Source organism: Orycteropus afer, unplaced genomic scaffold (genome assembly GCF_000298275.1).
Source record: "Orycteropus afer afer isolate SDZICR_OR568_19922 unplaced genomic scaffold, OryAfe1.0 scaffold00042, whole genome shotgun sequence".
Lineage (NCBI taxonomy): Eukaryota > Metazoa > Chordata > Mammalia > Tubulidentata > Orycteropodidae > Orycteropus > Orycteropus afer.
The window spans coordinates 12,109,801-12,120,726 of NW_006921629.1; positions in this window are offsets into that span (position 1 = coordinate 12,109,801).

Here is a 10,926-nt window from a genome sequence, read left to right on the forward strand (position 1 = left end):
GCCATCTTGCCGGAACTTTTTTTCACAACTTCTTGTGAGTCTTAAATTAATTCAAGATATAAAATTACTTAAAAAAAATCACTTTAGGATGACATGTTTGGCAACATCAAAGGAAGGTGGTTGAAGAAAACAATAGCTGACTTCCCATAGAGGTTCAGTGATTTTTATTTGCAGTTAAAGCCACAAATGTAAAGATAGATTCTTGTGATTCATATAATTTCACATAGTGAAATGATTAGTGCCCCCAAAGAAACCCAAACCAAAGTGTGTTAGGCTGGGTTCTCTAGAGAAGCAAAACCAGTAAAGCTTATTTATATATGTAGAGAGAGAGAAATTTATCTCAGGAAAATGGGTCACACACTTATAGAAGCTGGCAAGTCCCAAGTTGTTGGATCAAACGTCAAGCTGGAGGCTTTTCCCGACTCTTGCAGCTTCAGGGGCTGGCGAGGTCAAGGTTGGCAGTCAGTATACTGGCTGTTGACTCCAACAAATGATTAATCCAAGATCTCCAGGCCGAATGGTGGATTTTTCATTCACGGACTGTTGTAGGCAGCAGCACAGCAGGATCCCTATCTGCAGAAGAGTGGCTCTTTTTCCCAGGATGTCCATCAATATACTGGAATCAGGCCACACCCTTAGGGAAACTCCCTTTTAATGGATTGGCTGCTTAAAGCATATACATCTGGATCTCATCATGGGAATAATGCACATCACAACTGCTTATACTACTCAGAATCATGGTCCAGCCAAGTTGACACACAACTCCAGCTATCACACAAACTCACAGTCATAGAGTCCATTCTGACTCCCAGCCACCCCAGTTGAGTTTCTGAAGTGGTAAATCTTTATGGAAGTAGATTTCCCCATCTTCCTCCTGTGGAGTGACTGGTGGGTTTCAACTGCTGACCTTCTGGTTAGCAGTCAAATGTCTTAGGCACTGTGCCACTGGAGCATCTTAATTAGTGCCAAAGAGGGATATAAAGGAAGAAGGGAGGAAATGTAGATTCTTAGGAAAAGTTCCTACCAGTAAGTGATGTAAGAATCTCACATTATTCTTCTGTGAACCTTAAAGTTGAGCAAGGGGAGTTGAACTCCACTGCTGTAGAAGTATAGTAACCCAAACCCATGGTCAAGTTGATTCTGACTCACAGTGACCTGTACGACAGGGTAGAATTGCCACACAGGGTCTCAAATATTGTAAATCTTTACAGAAGCATACTGCTATTTCTTTCACCTATGGAGTGGCTTGTGGGTCCAAATTGCCAACCTTTTGGTGAGCAGCTGAGAGCTTAACCACTGCACCAACAAGGCTACCTATAATCTTAGTTGTTATTGTCGTTAGGTAGTATTGAGTAGGCTCTGACTCATAGTGACCCACTGTACAGCAGAACAAAACACTGCCTAGTCCTGCTCTATCTTCAAAATCATGGGTATGCTTGAGTCTACCACTGCAGCCCCTGTGTTGATCCATCTCATTGAGGGTCTTCCCCTCTTTTGCTGACCCTCTACTTTGTTGTTGTTGTTACATGTTGTCGAGTCATCTCTGACTCATAGTGACCCTATGCACAGCAGAACAAAACACTTCCCGGTCCTGTGCCAGCTCCACAATCCTTGTGATACTTGAGCCCATCGCTATAGCCACTGTGTCAATCCATCTTTTTGAGGGCGTTCCCCTCTTTTGTCGACCTTCCACCTTACCAAGCATGACATACTTCTCCAGGTAATGGTCCCTTCTGACAACAGGACCAAAGTAGGTGAGATGAAGTCAGGCTACTCTCGCTTCCAAGGAGCATTCTGGCTGTGCTTCCTCCAGGACAGATTTGTTAGTTCTTTTGTTAGTCCATGGTACTTTCAGCATTTTTCACCAGCACCACAACTCAAAAGCATCAACCCTTCTTCAGTCTTCCTTATTCATTGTCCAGCTCTCACATGCATATGAGGCAATTGGAAAAAAACAAAAAACAAACAAACAAACAAAAAAAACATTGCTTGTGTCAGGCACACCTTAGTCCTCAAGGAGATACGTTTGCTCTTCAGCACTTGAAAGAGGTCCTTTGCAGCCGATTTGCCCAGTGCTATACATCATCTGATGTCCTGACTGCTACTTCCATTGGCGTTGATTGTAGAACCAAGCAATGTGAAGTCTTTGACAGCTCAGTCTTTTCTCCATTTATCATGATGCTGCGTATTGGTCCTATTGTGAGAATTTTTTTTTATTTTTTTTATTGAGATGTAATCCAGACTGCAGACTGTATTCTTCAGTCTTCATCAGTAAGTGCTTCAAATCATCCTCACTTTCAGCAAGAAAAGTTGTGTCATCAGCAAATTGCAGGTTCTTAATGAGCCTTCCTCTAATCCTGATGCTAAATTCTTCTTCATATAGTCCAGCTTCTTGGATTATTTGGTCAGCATACAGATTGAATAAGTATGGTGAAAGGATACAGCCTTGATGCACTCCCTTCTTGATTTTAAATCATGCAGTATCCCCTTGTTGTATCTGAACGACATCCTCCTGGTCTGTGTACAGGTTCCTCCTGAGTACAAGTAAATGTTCTGGAATTCCCATTCTTCTCAATGTTACCCATAATTTGTTATGACCCACACAATCAAATGGTTTTACATAGTCAATAAAACACAAGTAAACATCTTTCTAGTATTCATTCTTTGCTTTGAGCCAATATCAATCTGACATCAGCAATGATATACCTCATTCCACGTCCTCTTCTGAATCCACCTTGCAGTTCTGGAAGTTCTCTGTCAATCTACTGCTGCAACCATTTTTGAATTATCTTCAGTAAGATTTTACTTACATGCGATATTAATGATATTGTTCAATAATTTCCACCTTCTGTGGGATCACCTTTCTTTGGAATGGGTACAAATATGAATCTCTTCCATTCAGTTGGCCAGGTAGCTGTCTTCCAAATCTCTTGGCATAGTTGAGTGTGTGCCTCCAGTGGGGCATCTGTTGTAACATCTCAATGGGTGTTCGGTCAATTCCTGGAGCCTTGTTTTTCACCACTTCCTTTAATGCAGCCTCAGCTACTTCTTTCAGTACCATTTGTTCTTGATCATATGCCACCTCCTGAAATGGACATCGATCAATTCTTTTTGGTACAGTGACTCTATATTCCCTCCATCTTCTTTTGGTGTTTCCTGCGTCATTCAATTTTTTGCCCATAGAATCTTTTAATATTGCAACTCGAGGCTTAAATTTTATCTTTAGTTCTTTCATCTTGAGAAATTCTGAGCATACCCTTCCCTTTTGGTTTTCTAATTCCAGGTCTTTGCACATTTCATTATAATAATTGACTTTGTTTTTTCGAGTTGCTCTTTGAAATCTTCTATTCAGCTCTTTTATCTTGTCATTTCCTCCATTTGCTTTAGCTACTCTCCATTCAAGGGCAACTTTCAGAGTCTCTTCTGACATCCATTTTGGTCTCGTCTTCTTTTCCTTTCTTTTTAATGACTTTTCTTTCTTCATGCATGATGTTCTTGATGTCATCCCACAAGTCCTCTGGTTTTTGGTCATTGGTGTTCAATGGTTCAAATCCGTTTTTTAGATGGTCTCTAAATTCAGGAGGGATATATTCAAGGTCATATTTTGGCTCTCATGAACTTGTTTTAATTGTCTTCAACTTCAAGTTGAACTTGTGTATGAGCAGTTGATGGTCTGTTCCACAATCAACTCCTGGACTTGTTTTGGTTGAAGATATTGAGCCTTTCCATTGCCTCTTGCTAGAGATGTAGTCAATCTGATTCCTTTGTACCCCATCTGGCAAAGTCCACATGTATGGTCGCCACTTGTGTTGTTGAAAAAAAGGTATTTGCAATGAATACGTCGTTGGTCTTGCAAAATTCTATCATGTGATCTCCAGCATTATTTCTATCACTAAGGCCTAATTTTCCAACTACTGGTGATTCTTCTTTGTTTCCAACTTTTGCATTCCAGTCACCAGTGATAATTAATACATCTTGATTGCATGTTTGGTCAATTTCAGACTTCAGACATTGATAATATTCTTCAGTTTGCTCATCTTTGGCTTTGGTGGTTTGGTGCATAGATTTGAGTAACAGTAGTATTAACTGGTATACCTTGTAGGCATATGGATATTATCCCATCACTGACAGCAGTGTACTTCAGGGCAGATCTTGAAACTTCCTTTGTGATGATGAAAGCCATGCCATTCCTCTTCAAATTACCATTCCTGGCATAGTAGATCATATGGTTGTCTGATTCAAAATGGTCAAAACCGGTTCATTTCAGCTCACTAATGCCTAGGATATCAATCTTCATGCGTTCCATTTCATTTTTGACAGCTTCCAATTTTCCTAGATTTATACTCGGTACATTCCATGTTCTGATTATTAATGGATGTTTGCAGCTGTTTCTCCTGAATTTGAGTCGTGCCATGTCAGCAAATGGATGTCCCCAAAGCTTTACTTTATCCCTGTCATTAAGATTGGTTCTACTCTGATGATGCAGCTCTTTCCCAGTTGTATTTTGAGTGCCTTCTGACCTAAGGGGCTCATCTTCTGGCACTGAATCAAACAATGTTTCCAGGCTATTCATAAAGTTGCCCAGTAATGTATCAGACAGTGTTTCTCTGCTATTCATAAAGTTTTTCCTGTCCAAGTCTTTGGAATTGGATGGCCTCTCCCTTCTTCCTAGTCTGTCTCAGTCTGTAAGCTGTGTTGAATCCTGTGCACCATGTGCAGCCCTGCTGGCATTTGAAACACCCGTGGCATAGCCTCAAGCCTCACAGCAACACACAAGGCACCACAGTATGACACACTGACAGACAAGTTTGTCTCCCTTAGCTGTTCAAACCTCTCTGCCCTCCCCTTACTTGGGTCCTGCTGCCTTCTCATCCCGGCTTTCCCTCATTCCTGACTTTTGGGTGGGGGCTGTCTCCCCCCGCCCCCTTACCTGGGTCCTGCCGCCTTCTCATCCCTGGCTCTCCCTCTACTTTACTTTATCTTACTTGGATCCACAATCAGTGCCCATAGAAACAGCAGTCAAGAAATCAGAAGACATATTGCACTGGAAAAATCTATTGCAAAAGACCTCTTGAACGTGTTAAAGAGGAAAGATGTCACTTTGAAGATTAAGGTGTGCCTGACTCAAGCCATAGTATTTCCAATAGACTCATATGCATGTGAGAGCTGGACAATGAATACGGAAGACAGAAAAAGAATTGATGCATTTGCATTGTGGTGTTTGCAAAGAATACTGAAAATACTATGAACTGCCCTGGTCAACACTCTACTTTACCAAGCAGTATATGTTCTCCAGGGACTGGTCCTTTCTGACAACATGACCAAAGTATGTGGGAGGAAATCTGGCCATTCTCACTTGTAAGGAGCATTCTGGCTGTAGTTCTTCTAAGACAGATTTGTTCATCTTCTGGCAGTCCATGGTATACGGAATACTCTTTGCCAATACCATAATTCAAATGTTTTAACTGTTCTTCGGTCTTCCTTATGTATTGTTCAGTTTTTACATTCATATAAGACAATTGAAAACACTGTTGCTTGGGTCAGGCACACCTTAGTCCTCAAAGTGACATCTTTGCTTTTTCACACTATAAAGAGATCTTTTGCAACAGATTTGCCCAATGCAAAATGTTACTTGACTTCTTGACTATTTCCATGGCCTTTGATTGTAGGTCTAAACAAAATAAAATCCTTGACAACTCCAATCTTTTCTCCATTTCTCATGATATTGTATACTGGTCAAGTTGTAAAGATTTTTGTTTTCTTTATGTTGAGGTATAATCCATACTGAAGGCTATGGTCTTTGATCTTCCTGAAAGATTACATTGAGATTATAGCCGACAAAATTGTATGGAGCATTTGTACTCTGTGACACATAGGGTAGTCATTAGTGAGAATAGATGCCAATAGACATATTTTAAAACAAGAACTTAGATCTCTCAAGAATATATTTTTTTTAAATTTATTGTGATTTAGGTAAAAGGGTACAGAGGAAATTCGTTTCCCATACAGCAGTTCTTATACATTTTGTTTTATGACATTTATTGTAATCCCCACAATGTAACACTGCTCTTCCCACTTCCTTCCTGTAGTTAGTTAATTACCTCTTCCTGTGTCCTTTCCTATGCATTCCTGCCCCCAGAGCTATTGCCCTATGGAACTACTGCCCTTCTGATGTCCAATGATTGATTGTTCTAAGGAGTGTATCTACCTGGTGTAAATGTTCACCCTATATCCCTATCTGTTGTTTGGCTGGAAGCCACAGGCATGAGTTCAATTCCAGGTCTGAAGGATAATTATGGGGCCATAGCTTGGGGGTTTCACCAGTCTCTACAAGACCAGTAAGCTTGGTCTTTTTTTATGATTTTGAGTTTTATTCCACATTTTTCTCCCACTCTATCCAGGATCTCCTGCACTGATCCCTTTCCATGTGATTGACAGTGTCGGTCAGGCACCATCTAGTTCCTCTGGTCTCAGTAATGAATATTTGAGACATGTCACCAGATGAGGACAAAGTATCCACTATTTAGCAGCTCTTCTCAGAGATGTGAATGCCTAGGTTATGATAACACCACCTTGTCTCTCTTGTTCCTCTGTCCTACTGGAAAGAACTTTTTTCTGCAATTAATAATCTGTGGGTGAATTCAGTGTCTGTCTCTTTTCTCTGTTAGTCTATGTCAGAATACACCTATGTACCCAATTTACTATATCAAATATTTTCTTTGAAAGTACTAGGCACAATTTCTGTTTCTTGACTGGACTTTAACTGACATACCAGACATACAGCTCACCCCCCAATTGTGATCTGGGTGCAAATTTACAAAGTAGATGTGTTTTACTCTCAACAGTTCATGCACATTTCATTTCATAGCCTCAATTACAATCCCCAACCATAAAGAACTCTCCTTCTCTCCCCTCTCAGTGACCATGCCTTCCTTGTTCCCTTCTTATCTATGCATTCCTATCTGTCCAGCTTTCCCTCTGTGTGAATGCTGCCCCTCTGATATCTCACGGCTGTTTGATCCAAGGGCTACATCTTCCTAGGGTAGCTGGGTGTATTTTCTGGGGTTAGGTGTTCTGCTTGTTGGTCTTTCTACTGTTGGGCTGAGAGCCGATCCATGGAAGTGAGTCCATTTCCAGGTGTGAAGGATAACCTAGGCAATAGTCTTGGGGGTTCCAGAAGTCCCTATCTGAACAATAATTCTGGTCATTTTTGTGTTTCTGAATTTTGTTTCATATTTTTCCTCCCATTCTATCCAGATAACCAATTTTGATCTCTTTCCAAGTGGTTGGCATTGGTAGCTGGGCACCATCCAGTTCTTCTGGTCCCTGGGTCATGAAGGCTGAGGTCCCTGTGGTCCATTATATCTATGGACTAATTGTTTCCAAATGACTTTGATTTTCTTCACTCTTCTTTGCTCCAGATGAGAGGAGACTAATAGCTGCATGTTAGATGGCTCCTAGAAAGCTTTTAAGATCCTAGTCACTACTTACCAAAGCAAGATGTAGAACAAGATTTTTATGTACTATATTGTGCCAGTTGAGGATGATGTCCCCTAAGACTACAATCTCAAGCCTGCTGGCCTGATGATTATCTCCCTCAAGTGTTTGGTTGCCTCTGAGATGCTACTCCAACCTTGTCCTCTGTTATTTCTGTAATGTATATGGGTAATTTTGTAGCACAAGTACATATGTAAGAGTATCTTCACCGAAATTGATTCCTGTTTGCCTCCTCCCACCTGATCTTCTCACCTGTCTATGCTAGGCACATAATCTTTTCCTGACTTAGTCAATCCTGGGGACTAAGGAGTCTAGTAAAAAATATGAAGTAAATGAAGTATATGAAGTAAATTAAATGAAAAACAAAACCAAAAAACAAAACCAAATCCATTGTCATTGACCTAACTGACTCATTGTGACCCTATGGGTTACAGAGTAGAACTGAGCTTCATGGTGTTTTCTTGGCTGAATCTTTATGGTGGCAAATTACCAGGTCTCTCTTTCATGGTGCCACTGGTTCAAGCTGTCAAAATTTTGGTTAGTAGCTAGGCACAAGATTAAAAAATCACTTCATGGTCTATTCCTGGTTGGAGCAAAGGAGAAAGAAGAAAACTAAAGACCAAGGAAAGAACTAGCACAAAGAACTAATGACCCCCATGAAGCACAGCGGCCTCTATCCTGAGACCAGAAGAACTGGATGGTGCACCCCTACTATTACTGACCACTCGCACAGGGAGCACAATAGTAGGTCCCAGATAGAATGGGTTAAAAATGTAGGACAAAATACAAGTTAAAACAAACAAACCAGCCTTACTGGTCTGAAAAAGAATGGAGGCATTCCTGAGACTATTGCCCTATGACAACCTTCTAATTTTCAGCTGAAGTTACTCCCACAGGCCAGCTTTCAGCCAATTAGGAGAGAGGCCTATAAAATAAACAATACCACCTGGGAAGAATGTGCTCCTTAGGACAGTCAACTATGAGACCCAAAGGGCAACATTTGCCCAGAAGCGAAGATGAGAAGGCAGGAAGGGGAAGGAAACCACACAAAGGGAATTTGGGAACCCAAGGAGGAAAAGGGGAGAGTGCTGACATCATTGTGGGGATTGATACCCAATGTCATGGAAAATTTTGTGTAAGAATTATTGATGGGAAAACAATTTTGCTATACAAACTTTCAGGTAAAGAACAATAAAATGTTCAAAATAATATAGATTTCTAAAAGAAAAAGCAACTTAAAAAAGTGAAATAAAAACAGTTGATTTAGGGAGGCATTGATTTTCTGTTAAGTGTGATGGAAAATGGTTAGCGTTGATAGCTGCATAATGCGATGAACATAATTAACGCTACTGAATTGTATGTGTGAAAAATGCAGAAAGGGTAAAATGTTTTGTTATACATATTTTTATCCCATTTTTTAAAAAATTAGCCGAGTTAAACAAACAAACAAAAAAACACACCACAGTTACAATCTTGTGAAAGAGTTGCCCAAAGACTCATTAACAATCAATCAAATCTAAAAAGAATCTCTTCCTCATAGACACTATTGTATCAAAGGAGGTAATGATTTTTGTGTCCTTAACACTATGCCTGACATAGATAAATATATATTATCATCTTTTAGAAAGGGAATGGGGCCTGGTGTCTAAGAGCATATATCTGGCATCATACTGCATGGGTTCAAATACTGGGCCCCTTACTGTTTGGATTTGGGCAAGTTACATAACCTACCTGGGCCCCATCTTTCACATTTGAAAGCTGGTGTTATAATGATAATGTTGTGAGGAGTCTAGTATATACGTAAGACATTTGGTATCACAGTAGCTCTCCATAAATGTTAGCAAGTTGTAGAATATTCTGTAGTATGTTATCACTAAAGTACAAATAAATGTGTAGTACAGGAATGTTCACAGCAGCTTTATTTATAATTGTCACAAACTGAAAACAGGCCAAATGTCCTTCAATGGGCAAATGGATAAACAGAGTGTGGGACATCTCCACAATAGAGTACTACTCAGCAATGGAAAATACTGAACTACTGGTGCATGTAGCCACTTGGATAACTCCCAGGGGCATTATGCTGAGTGAAAAAAAAAATCCAGTCTCCAAGGGTTACATACTGTAAAATTCCATTCCTATGACATTTGTGAAGTGACAAAATGATAATGTTGAAGAGACAGAGCAGCAGTGGCCAGGGGAAAGGTGTGACTATTAAGGAACCACAAGTGGCCGTTCCTTTGTGTTCACTGAACAATTCTGTATCTCGACTGAGGTGATGGCTGATTGAATTTACACATGTGATAAAATTTCATGGAACCACACACACATGCAGAGTGCACATAACAATGGATAAATTCATAGAACTCCTATACTTCTTAATTTGAGTTAAGAGTGTTTTACCAAAATGAATTTCCAGGTTGTGACAATTTACTGTTGTTACATAAGATATTATCATTGGGGTAAGCTACGTAACAGATAGATGGGAAGTTTCTATACTATTTTCAGAATTTCTTGTGAGTCTTAGGTTACTTCAAAATATACAATTATTTTGAAAAATCTCTTTGGGATGGGATGTTTGGCAGAATTAAAGGAAGATGGTTGAAGGAAACAATAATTGACTTTGCATAGAGGTTCAGTGACTTTTGTTTGAAGTTACAACCGCAAACAAGCACATAGATTCTTTTTTTTTTTTAATTTTTATTTTTATTGTGATTTGGGTGAAAATGTATAGAGCAAATACACTTTCCATACAGCAGATCACATACACTTTGTCTCATGACATTGACTACAATTTAGCACAATGCAACATCTCCTCTCCCACTTTCTTCCGATAGATACCTCTTCCCTGTGCCATCCCTCCATGCACTCCTACCCCCTGAGCTGTCTCCCTGTGCCTGAGCAGCCCTTCTTCTCTCTTGATTGTTCTCTCCAAGGAGTGTATCTACCTCAGATAAATGCTCAACCTGTATGCCTGTCTATTGCTTGGCTGGAAGCTACATGTGTGTGTTCAATTCCAGACCTGAAGGGCAGCTAGAGGCCATAGTCTTAGTGGTTCCACCAGGCTCCATCGGGCCAGTAAATCTGTTCCCCGCTTTTTTTTTTTCCAAATGATTTTGGGTTTTGTTCCACATTGTTCCCCCTGTCTATCCAGGATCTCCTATAAAGATCCTCTTCCAAGTGGTTGACAGTAGTAGCTGAGCACCTTCTATTTCTTCTGGTCTCATAGTTGTATAGGCTGCAGATTGGATGGTGTAACAGTTGCTAGGACTGATGGTTTCCATGAATTTTTGGTTTTCTTCATTCTTCCTGGCCCCGGACGAGGAGAGACCCATCGTTTCACATAGATGGCAACTTGCAAGCTTTTAAGATCTCAGTTGCTACTAGCCACAGTAGAAGGTGGAACAATGATTTGTGTACTATGTTATGCCA